This window comes from Dermochelys coriacea, chromosome 2, assembly GCF_009764565.3.
Source record: "Dermochelys coriacea isolate rDerCor1 chromosome 2, rDerCor1.pri.v4, whole genome shotgun sequence".
In the NCBI taxonomy this organism is placed as follows: Eukaryota; Metazoa; Chordata; order Testudines; family Dermochelyidae; genus Dermochelys; species Dermochelys coriacea.
In genome coordinates, this window is record NC_050069.1 from 86880658 (window position 1) to 86903168 (window position 22511).

General features: G+C 44.5%; 1 long non-coding RNA gene across 1 annotated transcript; it reads left to right on the forward strand.

The window, feature by feature from the left end:
* Positions 1–1589: 1589 nt before the first annotated feature.
* Positions 1590–5197, forward strand: LOC122458719. The gene is made up of 2 exons (XR_006278905.1): positions 1590–1697; positions 4941–5197. It is a non-coding gene; the product is annotated as an uncharacterized LOC122458719 (long non-coding RNA).
* The last annotated feature ends 17314 nt before the right edge of the window (positions 5198–22511 follow it).

The window sequence follows — 22511 nt, forward strand, 5'->3', positions numbered from 1 at the left end:
TGGTACAGCCTGGCCTTTGTGTAGAAGGTTGGATTGTAGCATTCCACTGTTACTATGTTAGGACAAACAAAGTGCTCTTTAATATGTTTGCTTGGAAGCTACTATAATATAACTTTTGCTCATGAGCTTTGTACCTTAAAATTAGAAACCTTATATGAAACCTTGCAACTGGATCGTTCCAAATGTGGGGGATTAGTGAGTGGGGGAAATTCAATATCTGAATCTAGGATGGATAGTGCTGCCCTTTCTGGCTGGACCAAACTACTGAACTGAACACTCCTCAACTTTTGAGGAGGGAGGGAAAGTCCAGGTATGAATTTTGCAATATGTACACAAGTCTTATTTAGATTGTATGCCCTTTTGTTGTAATATATATAACAGTAATAGCAGATTCAACAAAATATCCCCCAGCCATCTCTTCCAGATTTCTTGAGGTTCAACTTTACAGTCTAGGATACCTATGAGAATGGACGCCCTGCTTTATTTACCAAATTTCCACTTGTTTTACAGTTATTGGTTATACCTCTGGAAGTGAGGTTACACTCAGAAGAGGAGAAGGACCTTGGAGTATTGGTTGATCATAGGATGACTATGAGCCGCCAATGTGATATGGCTGTGAAAAAAGCTAATGCGGTTTTGGGATGCATCAGGAGAGGTATTTCCAATAGGGATAAGGAGATTTTAGTACCATTATACAAGGCACTGGTGAGACCTCACCTGGATTACTGTGTGCAGTTCTGGTCTCCCATGTTTAAAAAGGATGAATTCAAACTGGAGCAGGTACAGAGAAGGGCTACTAGGATGATCCGAGGAATGGAAAACTTGTCTTATGAAAGGAGATTTAAGGAGCTTGGCTTGTTTAGCTTAACTAAAAGAAGGTTGAGGGGAGATATGATTGCTCTCTATAAATATATCAGAGGGATAAAATACAGGAGAGGGAGAAAAATTATTTCAGCTCAGCACCAATGTGGACACAAGAACAAATGGGTATAAACTGGCCACCAGGAAGTTTAGACTTGAAATCAGACGAAGGTTTTTAACCATCAGAGGAGTGCAGTTTTGGAATAGCCTTCCAAGGGAAGCAGTGGGGGTAAAAGATCTATCTGGTTTTAAGATTCTACTCGATAAGTTTATGGAGGAGATGGTATGATGGGATAATGGGATTTTGGTAATTAATTGATCTTTAAATATTCAGGGTAAATAGGCCTAATCCCCTGAGATGGGATATTAGATGGATGGGATCTGAGTTACCCAGGAAAGAATTTTCTATAGTATCTGGCTGGTGAATCTTGCCCATATGCTCAGGGTTTAGCTGATCGCCATATTTGGGGTCGGGAACGAATTTTCTTCCAGGGCAGATTGAAAGAGGCCCTGGAGGTTTTTCGCCTTCCTCCGTAGCACGGGTCACGGGTCACTTGAGGGAGGCTTCTCTGCTCCTTGAAGTCCTTAAACCATGATCTGAGGACTTCAATAGCTCAGACATAGGTGAGGCTTCTCATAGGAGTGGGTGGGTGAGATTCTGTGGCCTGCGTTGTGCAGGAGGTCGGACTAGATCATCAGAATGGTCCCTTCTGACCTTAGTATCTATGAATTGACATTGACTGAGACTGTTTTGCTGGTTCTAGAAAGGTTGCTGTTGTGAACCGAATTTTGGGAAAAGATCCATAAGCTGGAAATGTAACTAGTTTTGTTTAGAGGTAAGTTTGTGGCATTGTAACTGAACTGTCTTAGGTTCCAAAGCTCAGTGAAAATAAGAACTTTATAATGCAAATGAATTTATTTTGAGCTTGGTATTAGCAAAAACAGTAAATGTAAAGGGGCTGAATCCTATAAAGCATTCATCCTAGGATGTGTTGTCTTGGTTTCTTTTGCATTTGATACATTAGTATATTGAGAGGGAGTAGTAGAGAAGCTGCCTACAATGAGTAGTCTTAAGAAATTTCTACTTGTTTTACAGTTATTGATTCTGTTGATGTTTCATATAGGAAGCATCTCTTAAGCTTTCTAATGGTTTGAAAGTTGACCAGATTATAGTGCAACTGCTGTCCAGTGTTTGCCAAAAAAGGCATAGTGCTAGAATGTTAACTAAGAGTCCAGTGGCACCTTAAATACTAACAGATTTATTTGGGCATAAGCTTTTGTGGGTAAAATGCAGATGCATTTGAAGAAGTGGGGGGTTTTTTTACCCATGAAAGCTTATGCTCAAATAAATCTGTTAGACTTTAAAGTGCCTCCGGCTTCCTCATTGTTTTTGTGAATACAGACTAACACGGCTACCCTGCTGATGCTAGAATGTTGTGAACTTACTATGGTGGAAAATGCTGTAACTGAAGGTCTTATCTTTGAGGGTTTTTGACATATTCCCCCGCCTGATTCTAGCCTGTGTATAAGTTTCATAAGTATGGCCACTGATGTAGACTGGCTGCTGTGGTGGTGGTGGTTTGTTTGTTTGTTTTTTTTACTAGCATGTTGTCTAGTTCAATTAGACTACGGTTAGACAGTGCAGTGGAAAAGATAGTGGTGGGCACACTAAACTAACACTCCCTCTCACTCATGGTAATTCATAGCACCAGCAGAGCTGCAACAGAAGGATAATGTTTCAAAAATCACAGTGGGGACTTGTGATTTTAAAGATGTCTAGGCAACATGATCATGACCTAGACCTGGGGAGTTGTTTCATTCCTAGTGTAAAGAAAAAATTAAACCAAAATATTTATTAATCTCACATGCTTGAAATTCATACCACAATTAGTGATTTCCTAGGAGAAGTCATCTGTAGCATCATCATAGCATCAAAATCAGCCAACATTTTTATTGACAGTTTCATTTATTAATCCCATTATATGAACAATAGATAAGCCCATGGAAAAATAATGTTGAATGTTTTGTTTGTATTAGGAAATGCTGTTTTGAGTGCATTCTTGCAGGATGAAAAGTTCCTCAGTGGCTCTTAAATGTAATTTCAATAGCCAGTGAAATGTCCCAGAGCTCTTCCCTTCTTTTGGAGTGTGATAGCTGCATGGTCATTTTGCGGTTATTCTTATTCCCTGCATTTGGAAGTAATGCAGGAGAGCTGCTTCTGCTGTCCCCAGGCAGGAGGGGAGATGTAGAAAAAATCTGCAACATAAAATGTCTCAAAAGAAAGGGGGGGGGGGAGGAGTGAAGTAATAGAAAAAGGCTGAAAGTAGTAGTGAATGAGACATGTACTAATACACAGGAGGAAGACTCTAGAAAATGGAAAGGATAAGAAGTCTAGGTTAATTCTTTCATTTAAAAAAAAATCTATGAAATTTGGCTATTTTAATGGTGGTGGGGAATCGTCTAAATCTTACCATCTGATTCATTACAGAAAGTTCACACTCACTACATACCCTCTACAGTTTGAATGTTCTAGCACCCTCATTTTCATTTAAAACAAGTATTATTTTTGACTTTGAACAACATTTAACACTATCACTAGGTGGCACTACCATTCTTAGTACTAACTTAGCTGTACAATATAGTCATTACCTTACTTGGTGCTGGAAAACACAGAGAAAGATTTGGAAATTCCTTGGGGCAGAGATCATATACAGAAAAACTAATCAGGATTTCTTGGCATGCACTGAAAGTTCGCTCCAAGTTTAGTCTTTAGGGGAGTATAAAGCGTTTAATGACACAGTTTACTGTATGCTGTTATGCAGTGTGTGTATTTGTTACGTGTGCTAAGGGTCAAATTTCTGAAAGGTGTTTAGGGTGCATAATGGGATTTTTTAAAAAGATCTAAGCTCAATACTTTTGAAGAATCTCACTAGGTGCTCATGTGCAGGTTTAGGGGCCTAAATGCCTGTGAAAAACTTTCCTTATCTATCTACTCTCGTATTTTAAATCTTGGAGATTAACCATATCTCTAGAATGCTTCGACTAGCAAGGACAAGACCTATACCAGGTGGGAATACATGATCTCATAGCTGCCTACTGTGGGATTTCTTGCATCTTCCTTTAGAGCATCTGATGATGTTCCCTGTCTGAGACAGCCTACTGGACTAGAGGAACAATGGGTATAAAACAGGATGGCAGTTCCTATTTCTTGATTAAATGTAATTAAAGCTATTTTAGGTTTGTCATAGTATTTGAGTCACAGATAGTGAGACTTTTATTGCTGTGATTTTTAGGGTGGGCCCTGGCCTGACCCCTTCTGTATCACACCCCAGGTTGCAGCAGGCTTTTGGCAGCTCCCAGGCCAGCGTGAGGGTGGCCTTGTCTGCATACTGTGGTGAGAGCCAGCAGGCTGGAGGGGGAAGTTAGGCTCACCCCATGATGATGTCTGGAAAGGAAATTCCATGCTGAATTTGCATGACTGGGTAGGACACCCCCCTCTCCTCCCACCTTACTTCATTTAATTCACACTCACCCTAAGCAAGAATATTGTCATCTATGCATGACTTTAAAAGCATTAAGTTTACCTACTAGAAAAGTTCAAGGCATGTGAGAGATCACATCATTATCAAAATTAAGGGTAATGATTGGGGTTTTAATTTTTTTTTCCTTCTGCCGAAACCAGCTTAAAAGCCCCATCCTGCAATGCTTATTCAGGCACATTTCTTCCAAAGTCAGTGGGGTCTGCTTAAGGACTACTCTCAAAGGGGCACTTTAGTAATCTGTGTTCATTTCCCATATTTATCTTTACAGTGCCAGTATAATTCCTTCTCATTCCTGCCTTCACCATTCTAGACAGTATCTATTATCCAAAAAATAAATGGTCAGCTGGCTGAGTTCCAGCCTTTAGTCAATAGTGTATTTATTGACATTCCTACACAGTTTGCCCATCTCTCTCTCTCTGTGTGGCACTTGAGATTTGTACTCTGTGATTCTCTTACATACAGCTGACGCAAGAAGGCTATTATAGTTATCTGCATACTTAAATAATTCTCAGACTTTTTTCACGTTCTCCTTCCCAGATACTATGGGGATGAGGGTGATACCAGAACTTAAGTAGAACCAAAGAGAAATCTTATGGAAAAAATTTAAACATACTGCATATATTTTACCTGCTGGAAAATAAACCAATAGGTATGAAGGTATTTGCAATATCGGTGCTTCTTGATGCATACTCACTTATTTCACTGAAGACAAATTGGTCTGTCACTTATTTAAGTAATTAACTTTCAGTATAGAAAATTAAATTGATTAAGATTACAAAGTTCTCTGAACAATACTTCTGCCGTCTTGCTGTTTTCATTGCTTTTCTGCTCCAGCATTTTGTATGTAGTCACCGAGAAACCAGGAGACATTTTTTAATTACATGGAGGCCCTTTACAGTACTTTACACAGGGCAGTCTTTTATGTAGTATCATAGCGTGCAGAGTTACTCTAGCCATATAATAGCAGCGTGAGATAAACATTAAAAGCAAAGAAAGACGTATTATCCTGGATTCTTTAGTCAAGAGTGGTTTGAACTCCTGAAGTGGGTTATTTCTTTATTGGAAAAGAGAGGAGATAGATTGAGGATAATTTGCTTTAGTAGTTTTTATATGAGGAATAGTTTGCACATAGCCCCTGTTATTACCTTGAATCAAGGTGGGTTGACAGCAAAGGCAGTGGCAGCACTCACAGTTCACACGTTCAGCTCTACTTTCAAAGTTCCAGACTGTAAGATGCTGGGGGCAGTGATTGTGCTAGATGCTACAAACACAGAGGAAGACAATGGGGCTTTTAGACAGTGCCGTAACAGAAAAAAGATGCAATACCTCAAAGGAAGTAATAAGATATCTGTATTTGAAAAGCTTAGCCAGTCTCTCTCTCTCAAATCTGTCACGATGCTGTTTCCAATCCTGGTGTTAGAATGAGTTAGGGCTTTTGTACACAGGAAAACTATTCTAAATAAGCTGGGGTGTGAAAGTCCATATGTTCTTAATTGCTATTCCTCACTAAATCTGTGGGTGGATACTCTTATCCCATACTAAGCCTGCGGCTATGGCTGTGCCTATACTACAGGTGCTACAACAGTATAGCTATGTCAGTAAAGCTGTACTGCTGTAGTGTCTAGAGAGCGGTTCTCAACCTGCAGCCTGCGTGTGGCCCAATTAGCACACAGCTGTGGCCCAGCTCTATGCTAAAAAAAATTCAAAATTTGGCACTTCTGCTCTGGTCTGGCAGAAGGCATAGCTGGCTGAGTCTGCAGGAGCAGTCCTGCCAGCAGGGGGCTGGTGAGTGTTGCAGGGGACAGGAGAGTGGGTCTCTGGGCAGTGACAGTGGTGGTGCTGGGAACCAGGGGCTTGCAGGGGTGTTGCAGCACCCCCAGGTTTTAGGTAGGGCTCCACTCCTGGCCCTATGCTTCGGGTCCTGGCTACCAGCTCACATTGGGTGCTCTGCTCCTGGCCAGGTGGCGTGGCAGGTACCAGGCTCCCAGCTGCCCAGCCTCATGCCCAGGGCTCTGCTCCTGGCCCTGCTCTGTGGGGGAGTCTTTGGGCAAGGGCCGCTGGGCATAGGGGATTGTAGGAGGTTTCGGGGGGGGGGGAAGGGAAGGGGAGAACTGCGGTTCTCAATCTGCAGCCCATGTAACGCATTGTGAGCTGCCTATGCAGCTCACAATGATAAATAGGTTGAGAACCACTGGTCTCTAGGATAGACACTTCCTACATCAATAGAAGGGGTTTTTCCTTCAGAGTAAATAATCCCCTCAACCTGCCACGTGGGGAAGGAAGAATTCTTCCCTCATGCTAGCTGCATCTACACCTGGGATTAGGTCAGCTAAACTGTGGTGTTCAGGGGTGTGAATTTTTAATGTCCTTAAGTGCCATAGCTATGGCAGTCTTAACTTTTAGGCGTAGACCAGGCCTATACTATGGAGACTACAGCAGTGTAGCTATGCAAGCATAATCCTGTAGTACAGATTTATGTTCCCACTTCCTGGTAGTCTCCCAGCCTGGATCCAAGTCTTCTGATTTGCAAATGTGAGCCTAGTGAGGTGGCAGCATGATCTTTGGCAACCAGCTGCAAGTATTCCACAGGTAACTGCTGCACAGAAGACTGTAATGACGCATGGATGGGTATGAAAAAGCATGATACGGAGTTATGCTGGGCACAAAGAATGTTAAGTTTTGTTAGGGGCAGGTAAGGACCTGTGTGGCAGTGTATGCACACCCCATACCCCTATGGCATGGATCAGAGATGCACTGACAGCGGTTACAGTCTACCAGATTGTCCTGGGCCTCACAACAATGCAGCCCAATGGCCTGAGAAAATAGGGTGGACCTCAAGCACAGGACAGCATGGCCTAGCAGCCCCAGTCCATAGGGCGGCCCTCAAGCACCGGGTGGCATGGCCTAGCAGCCAGATCTGGGGGCCATCACCAAAGGGGCAGAGTGGTCCACCACTGAGTCAGCAAGGAATTCAACTGCAACATACTGACCTTACAGGTAGATGGTACCACTTACTCCAGTTCTCTGAGTCACTTTCTACCCGGCTTCCTGAGGCAGCAGTCCCTATGACATCAAGGTCTCCGGGCTCCTCAGTACAGGTAACTCCCTGGGACTTGGATTCTAGCTGGTCAACTGTAGGCAACAGGTCTCCGGTCTGGGTCTCATGATCTCTGGCTCCCACAGGCAAGGGCTGTAACGGCTCTTGGGCTGGAGCTTTCACTAAGCATCCTTCCTCCTTAGGGTTGGGCTGCTTTCCTTTATGCTAGCATAGCAGTTGGAGCATGCCCAGCACAATCTGAGGGGTGGGACTTCCTCTGCCCATAGTGTGGGATTAACCCTTTCCTGCTTTGTGTGGGGTATGCACTCCCTGTCACAATCTGTTATTTCCCCAGCTCCCATTGCCATACCCATGAGGGAAGAGTTAAGTTGTGTTGTGCTGGCTCTGCATTTTCTGCTTTTCTAGAGTTCATGGTTTTGAAGTCCCGTGTTCTAGAAGGGTATGAGGAGATGAAGGTAGTACTGTGTGCCATCCACCTCCGTGGTTTTGTTCGTGAATTTCGTTGATTTTGAGAAAGTAGTTGAAGTAATGCAGGGGCCATGACTGAAGAACAGCTTTTGGGGCTTCCTGGGCACTCCTCACATCCTGCAACTACCATCTCCTCGTGGACTGAATTGGGCCAGGTCATGCTGGGTCAGAAACCTGGTACCTTTTGAGGATGCCATCTTGTTCTCTAGAATCTTAAGGCTAGATCCACAAAAGGATTTAGGTGCCTAAATTCAAAATTTAGTCAAAACCACTGCTCAGCTGCCCCCTAACCCTCCATTGCTGAAGTCCCCAAAATTTCTGTTGGTGGGTGTGCGCAAAGCTACTTAAGTCCTGACACCACTAACCCACTCAGCACTTGGCTCATACCTAAGCCCCATTGGGATCTTCAAACTAGTCCCTCAAACATTCCCTCACCTATCCTGCTTGTGATGCCCAATCCAGTTAGCGTGATTGGGCCCTGCACAAAATGCAGCCACTGAAGGAGGAAGAGGAACTGGTGCAGCTTCACAACAGTCTTAGCGCCTATGTGTGGGCTGTGCACCATTCCCATACCCATATCTCCAGCTCAGTTTCTGTACCGTATCGTTGCCATTTGCAAAGCCCATTTGTAGCTCCCCGCCCTTGTGGTCGATGTATAGCACTGAAAACATCTATTCTCAGCTCCCCTTCCCATTCTCAAGGCTGTGTTTCTGTGCCATGCTTTGAGCCTGCCTGATCTTGGTTCTCCAGTCCAAGTTTAGTGCTGTGTGCAATGCACCAAGCCTTCCCACTTGTAACTCCCCATCCCCATCACAGTCGTGCATGTCTTTAGGATGGTCCAAGATTGCCAATTCTCAACTCCCAATCCTGGTCTTAATGTTGTCTGTGCCTCCAAAGTAATAAGTCAAAATATGTACAACTGAGCATGCCCATCTTTAGAGCAGCAATTAAGACCTAAAGTTGAGATATGGTGATGAGGAAGAAGGTACGTAGAAAAGAGCAAAGTGAACCTTTTGGGATGCCATAAAGGTATGGCCAGGGTTGAAAGGAGAAATCATTGCAGGGCAGATAGATAGAGGCAGAACTACCATGGGAAGTAATAGGGGAATGCTGTATTACTATGGAGGTGATTTAGAAGGATGGAGTGGTGCTCAGTGTTGAAGGCTATATTGAGGTCAAACAGAATGTAGAGAGAGAGGAAACTAATCAGTAGAAAGGAAGTTGTTAGCAACATCAGGGAGCATGGTTTCTGGGCTACAGCCAGATTGCTAAGGGTTGAAATCAGTTTGGAATATACCTGTATTGTTATGAAAAGTCACTGGAGGAACAAAACGAGGATACTTTCTCAATCCCTTTGCTGTGAAAGGGACAGCGTTGAGATGCAGCGGTAAGTTCTTAGAATGTCAACCTCAAAAGACTATTCAGTAGAAGGGATTGTAAAGAAGCAACTGTTAAACAGCTAGATAAGGAAAAATAATGATAGATGATGATGATGATGATGGGAAGACCAGACCACATGTAAAGAGAGCATGCAGAGAGGGAAATTGGGGGCGGGGATCCAAGGTCCCGGCTAGTATAAGGAAGTTCTGATACGGGTCAGAGGGAGGGGAAGTAGTAATAGAAACTGGCGGGACACAATAGGATGAGGTGTTTGAACAGGTGGGGAAATTTAGAATAAGGAAGCAAATTCTTTGCATGTGCCTAAAGGTAAAGGCTGGGAGGGAGAAAAGAGTTTATTATTATTTATATTACAGTAGTAATGGTATTGAAAAGGGAACAAAGATTGTCAGCAACTTCTGAAATCAATGAACAACAGAAATTAGGCTACAGCTGATCAAGAGAGCAAATCAGGCTAGGGTGTCTAATGGGATCAAAGTTTTTGAGAGGACAGTGAGATAGATGGTAATTTTCTGAGTGGTGAGAGAATGCTCACATATAACTGAGAAGTGGGCAGGGTTCTCCAATTGGTTCACATCCCTTCTGTAGTGGGGGGACCAAAACTGGACACAATACTGCAGGTGTGGCCTCACCAGTGCCAAATAGAGGGGAATAATCACTTCCCTCGATCTGCTGGCAATGCTCCTAGTAATACAGCCCAATATGCCATTGGCCTTTTTGACAACAAGGGCACACTGCTGCCTTATATCCAGCTTCTTGTCCACTGTAATCCCCAGGTCCTTTTCTGCAGAACTGCTGCTTAGCCAGTCAGTCCCCAGCCTGTTACGGTTCATGGGATTCTTCCTTCCTATGTGCAGGACTCTGCACTTGTCCTTGTTGAACCTCATCAGATTTCTTTTGGCCCAATCTTCCAATTTGTCTAGGTCACTCTGGACCCTGACCCTATCCCTACCCTCCAGCGTGTCTTCCTTCCTTCCCACTCCCCTCAACCCCCCGCAGCTTAGTGTCATCTGCGAATTTCCTGAGGGTGCAATTCATCCCATCATCCAGATCATTAATAAAGATGATGAACAAAACCGGCCCCAGGACTGACCCCTGGGGCACTTCGCTTGATACCAGCTGCCAGCGAGACATTGATCACTACCCGTTGAGCCCGACAATCTAACCAGCTTTCTATCCACCTTATAGTCCATTCATCCAAATCATACTACTTTAACTTGCTGGCAAGAATACTGTGGGAGACTGTATGAAAAGCTTTGCTAACGGCAAAATCACATCCACCACTTTCCCCATATCCACAAAGCCAGTTATCTCATCATAGAAGGCAATTAGGTTGGTCAAGCATGACTTGCCCTCGGTGAATCCATGTTGACTGTTCCTGCTCACCTTCCTCTCCTCCAAGTGCTTCAAAAGGGATTCCTTGAGAACCTGCTCCATGATTTTGCTGGGGACTGAAGTGAAGCTGACAAGTCTGTAGTTCCCCAGGTTCTCTTTCTTCCCTTTTTAAAATATGGGCAGTATATTTGCCTTTTTCCCATCATCTGGGACCTCCACGATCGCCACGAATTTTCAAAGAAAATGGCCAATGGCTCTGCAATCACATCAGCCAACTCCCTCAGCACCTTTGGATGCATTAGATCTGGGCCCATGGACTTGTGCATGTCCAGCTTTTCTAAATAGTCCTTAACAGGTTATTTCACCACTGAGGGCTGCTCACCTCCTCCCCATACTGTGTTGCCCAGTACAGCAGTCTGGGAGCTGACCTTGTCTATGAAGACTGAGGCAAAAAAAGCAGTGAGTACTTCAGCTTTTTCCACATCATCTGTCGCTATGTTGCCTCCCCCATTCAGTATGGGTCCCAGACTTACCCTGACCTTCTTCTTGTTGCTAACACACCTGTAGTGGAGGGTGCTCCAGGCTGGGACCAAGGGGTTCAGAGGGTAGAAGGAGAGAGAGGGTTGGGGTGCAGGCTCCAGATGGCGCTTACCTCAAGCAGCTCCTGGAACCAGCAGCATGTCCCCCCTCTGTCTCCTATGCAGAGGCATGGCCAGGCGGCACTACATAGTGTCCCATCCACAGGTGCTGCCCCTGCAGCTCTCGTTGTCCAAGGTTCCCAGCCAATGGGAGCTGTGGAGGCAGCGTTTGGGGCAGGGGCAGTGTGTGAAGCCCCCTAGCTGCCCCTACATGTAGGAGCCGGAGGGGGGATATGCCACTGCTTCTGGGAGCTGCGCAGAGTCACAGCATATGCAGAGCGGGGCAAGCCCCTGACCCTGCTCCCCGGCTGGAGCTTGAGGGCTGGATTAAAACATCTGAAGGGCCGGATGTGTCCCCCGGGCCGTAGTTTACCCACTCCTGACTTAGCAGCTGCCCAGCTGAGCATGCTGGCTCCTGCATGGAGTCCACAGGAAGTGGCGGATCTACTGGGTCGGTGGGAAGAGGAGGCTGTGCAGGCACAGCTCCGCTCCAGCTGCAGGAACTTGGTCAGGGCATGGAGGAGAAGGACCACATAGAGAAATGCAGCTGTGCTGTGTAAAAATCAGAGCTGCAGCAGGCATAGCAAAAGGCAAGGGAGGCAAATAGTCACCTCTGGTGTGAAGCTGCAGACATGCCACTTCCACGAAGAGGAAGCTGGGGTCAGGATGGTGATGAATAGTCATTCCCTCCCACCCCCCGTTGGGTGCCTCTTACAGCCTTGTGTTCATAATGCACAGCACAAGACTGAAGAGCAGTGCAGGATCCATGCTTTCTGACACAAATGGCTAGCTTGCAGGCTACCAGGGCAGTTGAAAAGCAGCTGGAAACCAAGTAGGATGCCCATGGAGTGATGGAATTGAGAATCGTGATGCTGAACCTGCTCCCATGAGGCACTGCAAACCCTTCCCAAAACACCATGTGGCCAGCTGCACAGTGGGATAGCTACCCACCGTGCACTGCTCTCTCTGTCAATGCAAGAGCTGCTACTGTGGATGCACTCTGCTGACACAAGGAGCACAGTGTGGACATGCAACAGCAGTGGCTGTCTGTTGGTGTAACATAAATTGACTTAATTTTATAGTGTAGACATAGTCTTAGTGCTACTCAATATAAGGGTTTAAGGACAGGCTCTAACAAATTAATGCTGACAACATCCATCAGAGGTAAATAGGTAGGTAGGTATTATCCACATTGTTCACATGGGGAAACAAGACAGAAAGCTGCAGAATGATTCCATGAGGAGCTGCGATTAGAATTCAGCAGTTCCTGACTCCATGGCCTAGGTAGCGATAGCTAGTAAATGGCACACCATCTCTGAGTAGAAAGGAGAATCGTTGATTTACACAGAAATATCTTTGGAGAGAACAGTGGAAGGACAGGCTTGATGATTAATGTGGTTTTGATCAGATATTACAATTTGAAAGTTTGCCTGAATGGAGCAGTAGCAGTGAAATAGTTTCTGTATTTAAACTCCCTAAAATTTAAAATAACCTTGTCCGCTTACACAAAGAATAAAATGACATTTCAGTATTAGTCCATTCATCTCCTAAGCCTCCTCTCTTTTCTAAAACTTCTCACTTGAATATTAAGACACATGTCTGAAAAGAAACTTCATCAATCACTTACTCCCTTTTATTCACACTATTGAGCCAATATCTTTTTCTTTTGTCATTACAGCCATACCTTTAGCCACAGATTGCCATATATAATGTCATAAAAGGAACCTTAAAGATTAAACTGATGAAAGGGAAGTGAGGCGCAGGAACTGAGATGGGAAAAGTTATTTTTGCATATAATTATGCTACAGTCCTATTACTACAGTCCGTTCTGTGACAAAATTCATGGGTAGTGAATGCTGTATAGTTAAGGTTAGTTACAGACATCTCTTATAACTCCTGCTTTTAGGCAGAAGCATTCTGTGTTTGGCATTTGCCCAAAAGAGAAATCTTTTTCCCTTTTACCTAAAAACTCTTCTTACAGATTTTAAGTATTTTATTTTTTTAGCTAGGAACTTTTGTGGCCACATAGGACAAAGTTTGTGCTAAGTGTAGAATGATATTTACCTACCTGATTATGGACTGCTGTAAACTAGAGAGAGGACTGAACAAAAAAGTGGATCCAAACTCTGGATCTGGGTTCAGATCCAGCTTCATAACTTGAACCTCTCCCTCTTAAAGGGGCCTCAACTGAACACCCCAAAATGTGGAAAAACTAGGGTGACCAGATTGCAAGTGTGAAAAATCGGGATAGGGGATGGTAAATAGGCACCTATATAAGAAAAAGCCCTCAATATCAGGATTGTCCCTATAAAATTGGGACATCTGGTCTGGTCACCCTAGAAAAAACTCAGATGTGGAATTTGAAAATTACTCCAAATTCAAAAGTGTTCAGATACAAAATTTTGGTTCTGCTCATTAGAGAGCTATGTGGACAGATTCTCCCCGTGTCTCTGGATTGGGGGAGTGCATAGTTGACTGAAAGCCAATTTTTGTGCACCCTGTCAAGGTTCCTTCCCCACTCTGAACTCTAGGGTACGGATGGACCTGCATGAAAAACCCCCTAAGCTTATTTTTACCAGCTTAAGTTAAAACTTCCCCAAGGTACAAACTATTTTACCTTTTGTCCCTGGACTTTATTGTTGCCACCACCAAGCGTCTAACAAATATAACAGGGAAAGAGCCCACTTGGAAACGTCTTTCCCCCAAAAATCTTCCCCAAACCTTACACCCCCTTTCCTGGGGAAGGCTTGATAAAAATTCTCACCAATTTGCATAGGTGAACAAAGACCCAAACTTTTGGACCTTAAGAACAACGAAAAAGCAATCAGGTTCTTAAAAGAAGAATTTTAATTGAAGAAAAAGTAAAAGAATCATCTCTGTAAAATAAGGATGGTAAATACCTTACAGGGTAATCAGATTCAAATCATAGAGACAGGTTTCAGAGTAGCAGCCGTGTTAGTCTGTATTCACAAAAAGAAAAAGGAATACTTGTGGCACCTTAGAGAATAACAAATTTATTTGAGCATAAGCTTTCGTGAGCTGTAACAAAATACATTTTTGACCACTATGTTGTTGCCTTTGACTTGTTTTTTCCTGAGATCTATACTTTGAACAATGTGTTATTAAGAAACTTATAGTTATCTTGAACCATTTTCAGCATTTATCAGTTGTCTCCATCTGCATGCATATGTATGTGTTCTGGGTCGACTAACTGTTACCTCAGTTCTACATCAGTGTAACTCCATGTGGTGAATAATGCCAAGAAAGTATACAAAGGAATGGACTTTTTAGTGGTGTGAAACTAGAGTCACAGTTGTGACCCAGGCTGACTTGATATAGCACATCTTCTTCCCCATTGTGTTTTTCTGTCTCCCTCTGAAAAACATGTCATATCCTTCTATATTGTAGTTGTATATACTACTCCTCCATATCTGTCTGAATAGCACCGGGAACCAAATTGTATGGGTAAAGTTTGTTCCTCTACTCTTAGTTCCCCCCAATATCTGCTTTGTCTTTGACGGTATGCCCCAAGATCAGTTCTAAATTAGTTGTTTTGATTCTTTTATTCCATCTGCCTTAGTGAGGCTACTTTATGGTATACAGTCAGTATCTGAGTGAGCTGTAGCTCACGAAAGCTTATGCTCAAATAAATTTGTTAGTCTCTAAGGTGCCACAAGTACTCCTTTTCTTTTTGTAAATCATAGAGAATCCCTCTAGGCAAAACCTTAAGTTACAAAAAGACACAAAAACAGGAATACACATTCCATTCAGCACAACTTATTTTATCAGCCATTTAAACAAAACAGAATCTAACGCATATCTAACTAGATTGCTTATTACAGGAGTTCTGACCTGCATTCCTGCTCTGGTCCTGGCAAAAGACACACAGACAGAGAGAACACTTTGTTTCCCCCCGTTTCAGCTTTGAAAGTATCTTGTCTCCTCATTGGTCATTTTAGTCAGGTGCCAGCGAGGTTGTCTTAGCTTCTTAACCCTTTACAGGTGAAAGAGTTTTTTCCTCTGGCCAGGAGGGATTTAAAGGTGTTTACCCTTCCCTTTATATTTATGACACACACACCCCAAAATCACAGATAGGGTGAAACGCTGGCTGTGATTTCTTCCTGGAGCTCTAGGAGAAAACAGAGTTAATAAGACACATGTACCTCTAAATATGCTACCAAGTATATAAAGACTAACTATATTTTTCACATCTCAAGGATGATTTTAACCAGTTGATTCTGGGAAACTTTCATGGGAAAGTGCATCAGCCACTTTGTTAGAAGTTCCTGAGATGTGTTGGATGTCTAAATCAAAATCTTGGAGATCTAAACTCCACCGAATAAGTTTTTTGTTATTTTCCATGTGGTATGAAGCCACTGTAGTGCAGCATGGTCAGATTGCAGATGGAAACGCCATCCCCAAACATATGGGCGTAGTTTTTCCAGAGCATAGACAATGACGTAACATTCTTTTTCACTGACTGGCCAGTTGCTTTCCCTCTCCGACAGCTTCTTGCTGACAAACATTACAAGGTGGAATTCTTGATCCGGTCCTTCCTGCATTAAAACTGCTCCCATGCCATGCTCGGACGCATCTGTGGTTACTAGGAATGGTTTATCAAAGTCTGGAACCCTTAGCACAGGGTCAGACATGAGTGTTGCTTTAAGCTGGTTAAAGGCCTTCTGACACTCTTCAGTCCACTGAACAGCATTTGGCTGTTTCTTTTTGTCTTGTCAGTGGGGTGGCGATTTGGCTGTGTTGTGGTACAAATTGCCTGTAATATCTGGCCAAGCCTAAGAAGGATTGGACCTGTTTCTTTGACTTTGGGACAGGCCACTTTTGGCTAGCATCCACTTTGGCCTATAGGGGGTTGATAGTTCCTTGACCTACCTGGTGTCCAAGGTAAGTCACTCTGTTTAGGCCTCTTTGACACTTCTTAGCCTTAACAGTTAGTCCTGCCTCCCTTATGCGCTCGAAGACTTTTTGTAGATGTTCCAGGTGTTCTACCCAGGAATCCGAAAATATGGCTACACCGTCAAGGTAGGCGACTGCATATTCTCCTAATCCCACTAGGAGACCATCTACAAGTCTTTGGAAGGTGGTGGGTGCATTCCGCAGCCCGAAAGGGAGTACATTAAATTCATACAGCCCGACATGGGTGGTGAAGGCTGACCTTTCCTTGGTGGATTCATCTAGTGGTACCTGCCAGTACTGGATTCAGTGCTGGCAATGGGTCTGGTGTTGGTTGTTCTGCCGGTTCTGGGGCTGGGTCTCTGGGACTGGATCCACTACTGCTGTTGCAGACGTTGGCATGGGGTCCAGTTCCATCATCTCTGACTGGGTCCTGGTAGAAGTTTCCCGAACAGAGCTAGGCGTGACGGCTTGCTTAGCCTTGCTACTGGTGACCATTCCCACCCTCTTGGCTAGTTTCACATGATTGGCCAAGTCTTCCCCCAACAGCATGGGGATCGGATCATCATCACAGACTGCAAAAGTCCACGTTCCTGACCAGCCCTTGTACTGGACAGGCAACTTGGCTGTAGGCAAATTGAAAGAGTTGGACTTCAGGGTTGAATTGTCACTTAGATCTCTGGGTCGATTAAATTGAGGTTCACTAAGGAAGCAGGATAGCCAACACTTGTGCTCCGGTGTCCCTCCACACGGTGACCTTCTTCCCGCTCACACTCACAGTTTCCCTCTGCTCCAAGGGTATCTGGGAGGTATCTGGGCCTGAGGACCTCTGGTGTGATTCCAGTGCAATGAACTGTAACCTGTTGGGGTTCTTGGGGCAGTTGGCCTTCACATGCCCCAGCTCATTACATTTAAAACATCGTCCAGCTGACGGGTCACTGGGGTGAAGTGGGTTGCGGGAGAATGGTGCGGCAGGGACAATAAGGTGTCTGGAGTATTCCTTGGTGTGTAGTTGGGGCCTTGGGCTGCCTCCGGTAGTAGGGTGTGGTCTGAGGGTGTCCCTTCTGGTATCCACTCCAACTGTGACCAGGATTGTTCCTCTCTCCTCCCTCCACCCATTTTGTTCCAGCTTGCCCCGCCTCTCTGGCGGTCTGGGACTGCTTGTATCAATCAGCATAAGAAGCAAGACTTTCTGCTGAGTCCATTTCCTTATCCCATAAACACTTTTATTTCCTCCTTGGATATATTCAGGAATTGCTCCTGAGCTATCAAATCACACATTCTGTCAAAGCTAGTGACACCCCTTCCTTGGACCCATTTATCTAACAGATCCTTCATCTGGTTTAGATAAGCCACATTACTTAGTCCAGGCCCTCTCTGAAGGGTTCAAAATTTTACCCTGTACGTTTCAGATGTAATTTGAAATTGCTTTAAAATCAAATCCTTGAGCTTATTATCAACAGAAGCCTCATCAATAGGCTTCTTATTGAATATGTCCAGAGGTCTTCCAGTTAATTTTGTGACCAATGTGGTCATCTTGTGAGGTTCAGGAATTTTATGGAGAGTGCACAGTCTCTCAAAGGTGAGAAAATATTCAGCAATATCACTGGATTCATCATACTGTGGACATAGTCGCTCCCATTTGTGGATTGTTGGGGAAGGATGGTTAGGGTTATCCAGTAGATTCCACTCAGCCCTTACCTTCTCCATCTCCAGTGGATGCTTCCTCTCTTTCCTTCTCCTCCAGTTCTTTTTCCCTTACCTCCATAGCTCTCCTGTGGGCAGCATCTAGGGCTTTTTCTGCCTCTTTCACTGCCACCAGTCTGGTTAACTCCAGTTTGTCTTGTGCCTTGGTTTCTGTCATGTTAACCTCTCTGTTTTTAACTAACTTTATAACCGAGAGTTAGAAAGAAAACAACAAAACAAAAAAAAACAAAAACTTGGCTTGTCAAAATATATATATATATATATATATATATATATATATATATATATATATATATATACCTTGTGCTGTAACCGGCTAACCTATGTTCTCTGGCTGTCAGCCTACAGAAGAATCCTTAAAAAAAAAAAAAAAAAACCCTAACATCTTTGTCTCCAGGCAAATAGACAGACAACCCCTCTAGTTGCTCTAAGGTAAAAAACCAACTCACGTCTTCAGGTCTGTGAAGACTTGTGAATTTCCCTGCAGGAGGTTAACTACCCGGCCTTTATGTAGAGAAAACTCCAGCTCACAAAAGACAATTCCCTTTTGTTTCTGCTCTGGCCCCCAAGCAGAGACAAAAAAAACCTCTAACTGCTTTCAGCTTAAAAATCTGCTTTCCAGCAGCCCAAAGGAAAAAAAAATGTCCTTTTTTAAAAATCTATGCTTCTGGTTCAAAAAAAATCTCAAATTGATCTCAAAATGATTTCAAGTTAATCCCACTGCTCTGCCACCATGTCAAGGTTCATTCCCCACTCTGAACTCCAGGGTATACATGTGGGGACCTGCATGAAAAACCCCCTAAGCTTATTTTTACCAGCTTAGGTTAAAACTTCCCCAAGGTACAAACTATTTTACCTTTTGTCCCTGGATTTTATTGCTGCCACCTCCAAGCATCTAACAAATATAACAGGGAAAGAGCCCACTTGGAAACGTCTTTCCCCCCAAAAATCCCCCTAAGCCCTACACCCCCTTTTCTGGGGAAGGCTTGATAAAAATCCTCACCAATTTGCATAGGTGAACACAGACTCAAACCCTTGGATCTTAAGAACAAGGAAAAAGCAATCAGGTTCTTAAAAGAAGAATTTTAATTGAAGAAAAAGTAAAAGAATCATCTCTGTAAAATAAGGTTGGTAAATACCTTACAGGGTAATCAGATTCAAATCATAGAGAATCCCTCTAGGCAAAACCTTAAGTTACAAAAAGACACAAAAACAGGAATATACATTCCACTCAGCACAACTTATTTTATAAGCCATTTAAACAAAACAGAATCTAATGCATATCTAACTAGATTATTAACCCTTTACAGGAGTTCTGACCTGCATTCCTGCTCTGGTCCTGGCAAAAAACACACAGACAGAGAGAACCCTTTGTTTCCCCCCCCAGCTTTGAAAGTATCTTGTCTCCTCATTGGTCATTTTGGTCAGGTGCCAGCGAGGTTGTTTTTAGCTTCTTAAGCCTTTACAAGTGAAAGGGTTTTTTCCTCTGGCCAGGAGGGATTTAAAGGTGTTTACCTTTCCCTTTATATTTATGACACATCCCCTCCCCCCCGTGGAGTTACATCAACCACTCTGTGACCACAGGCTAGGATCCAGACCATTAAGTTTGGATCTAGATCTGGAGTTCAGATCAGAGGTTTCAAATCTGGGGTTTCGGTTCAGGATTCCAGACATACAGTTGCGTGGTTTGACAGTTACCTGGTTCTTCTGTGCTATGTGGGATTTCATACAAGTACATAGTGCTTTCAACTCTGATAAAGCTGTGGAAGTGGAATCAGTTGCACAATTAATATTTAAGGCCCCTGATTCTGAGTCAGGATCTGCTAACATGGAACATGTTGTTCAGGCAGAGTCCAAACAAAGTTATCACTAGCAGATCCTGATTCAGGAATGAGGCCTTGGGGGGGAAAAGGAACTTCTTACCTGTTTCTTTAAAAAGGATAATAGAAATTTAAATGCAAAATTAAGTGACTAACCACCACCACATGCAAGCAGATCAGGCCAAAAAGGCAGACCTAAGGATGCTGACCAAGTCCAAGTCACAGAAAGAATGAGCTCAGACTCCAGGGGATTGCATTCAGGATTTTGTTATTTTTCAAAGATCTGTATCTCTAGTGTGCTTTGAAAAGTAAAGTGCGCGTGGTTAAGAAATTTCTTTGCTAAGCCTGTTTTCCTTGCTTGCCTGCCACATTGCCCCTAAAGGGTTTAACTAGTAGCCAGGTGGACTCTGTGGGGGAACACGGCTAAACAACTGGGGGCTCAGGAGGGATGAGGCACTGTGTCCAGGGTCTAAGGCAGCCAGGCTGCAAAGTCCCACTGCCCAGAAGGCCGTCAGACACCGGGTCTGCATCTGGGGGGGATGCCTGAGATGTCCAGAATTAGTGACAGTGAACTAGTCACTGCCCAGATCTGGGTAGTGGTGGGGGAGCTCAGTAGCATGTGGGGTCCAAAGGTAGGGTTGATTCACAACAGACCAGTCTCTGCTCAGTGAGAGGGCAAAACCAGAGTGTAATAGCATGCCGTTATTGTGCTGAGCATATTTAGCACTGATTTCCTGCTCTCATTCTCCCCATCTCTTCTATTGACTCCAACAACAGAAAGCAACATTGCTGGCCAAAAAAAACAGACACGCCCATCTAGCATAGCTGAGATGTCAAGACGATTTCACATCTACAGACATTCCTACTGAACATTACAGCAGGGGGAGCAGAGACCCGTGTGGTTAAGATGATGTGAGCTGTATGAGAATTATTGGCTGAAGGGCAGTCACTGGGTTGGACTATATAAATATATTTTAAAAATAGGTCAAGGAGCACCTAGAGAAAAAGGATAGGTGCTGCTTTTTATGAATGAGTGTCAACACCAAAAAACAAACATGTTATCCAACTTTATTTTCCCCGTGAAGGAGACAGGATCCTTCTAGATGCTTCAGGGACCACTTTGTATTTCTTGTTTCACTCATACGTGCTTTTTTTAATTCTAAAATGGTGTCTCTGGGATATGTTTCTAACCCTTTTGTCCCTGTTCAGCAATTTACAGTACCTTTAAAGAGACTAGTGTGACTAGTGTCTTTTAAAAAATAATAATGGTGCCTAAGGGGATTGGCCTTGATGTGACTATGACACTTTGAGCCAACTCCTACCCCTTTCTTTTGTGGCCTCCTTTAATCACAACCAGAGTAACACAGATCACAAGTAGGGTTGCCAGATGACAGGTTTTCAACCCTGGGACTCTGGCAGTTCACTGACCAGAATGTTAAAAGTCCGGTTGGGGCAGGGCTGGCAAGCTCCCTACCTGGCTCTGTGAGGCTCCCCACAAGCAGCAACATGTCCCTCAGCTCCTAGGGATGTGCGGCTGTGGGAGCTCCGTGTGCTGCTCTGGCCCCGAGTGCCAGCTCCGCAGCTCCCACTGGCCAGAAACCATAGCCAATGGGCGCTGAGGGGTCGGCACCTGTGGGTGAAGACAGTGCATGGAGCCACCTGGCTGCACTTCCACCTAGGAACCGAGGGACGTGTCACCACCTGCGGGGAGCCCTCAGAGATGAGTGTCACCTGGAGCTTGCACCCCTCACCAACTCCCACACCCCAAACCCCAGCCATGAGCCCCCTTCCACACCTAAACTCCCTCCCAGACCGCACACCCCAGCCCTGATCCCCCTCCCATACCAAAACTCCCTCCCGAAGTCTGCCCCCACCCCACCTGCTCCAAGCCTCTGCCCCAGCTTGGAAACCCATCCTGCACCCCAAACCCTCTGCCCTTGCCGCAACCCAGCGCCCGTACTCCCAGCCAAAGCCCTCGCCCCCTCCTACTCCCCAATCCCCTGCCCCAGCCTGGTGAAAATGAGGGAGGGTGGGGGAGAGCGAGCTACAAAGAAAGGCAGGGATGGAGTGAGGGGGGGCAAAGGGGGTGATGGAAGGGGTGGGGCAAAGGTGTTCGGTTTTGTGTAATTAGAAAGTTGGCAACCCTAACCACAAGCCTTCAGACAATTTACTGTAATAATCAAAGTTATGGCACAACAGCCACTTCTCAGATGAATTTTGAAATGGAACCCACAGTATAAATGGCTAATTGACCTTGTTTAGGATTTCAGCCAAGAGTCAGGCAATATGGGCATGTAACTGCTGAGTCACTCAATTTATCTGCTGACAATCAGACTCTCTCTCTGAAAAGCCAGTTCACTCACACAGCTTCCCTTCCCAATGGGCTGGCCTCCCATCGTAAGCAAGAGACATGTCTGCTTCATCCCTCCCTCGCTAACCCGCTGACTACTCCCCTTCTGCTGAGCCAAATTGCATTCTCCATTGGCTAGTCCATTCCTTTGATAGCTAAATAGCAGGAGCTTGTCCTACCTAGTGTGACAAAGCTCTGTCCTTGCCTCCGTGGGTCCCACATTTCCTGGCAGATTTTGCTAGCCTCAGAGGCTCACTGTGACCCTCCACGTAACCATTCTTTCTCTAGAGACAAGAGTCACAGTCTACTGAGCCATTTTCATCAAAAGCCAGTGAGGGAGGTGAGGAGAAGTTATCCTTCCTTGCACAGTCTCTGTTGTCTCCCAGCCTCAGTGATTAATCAGGGGGCAAAGATGGGGGGGGG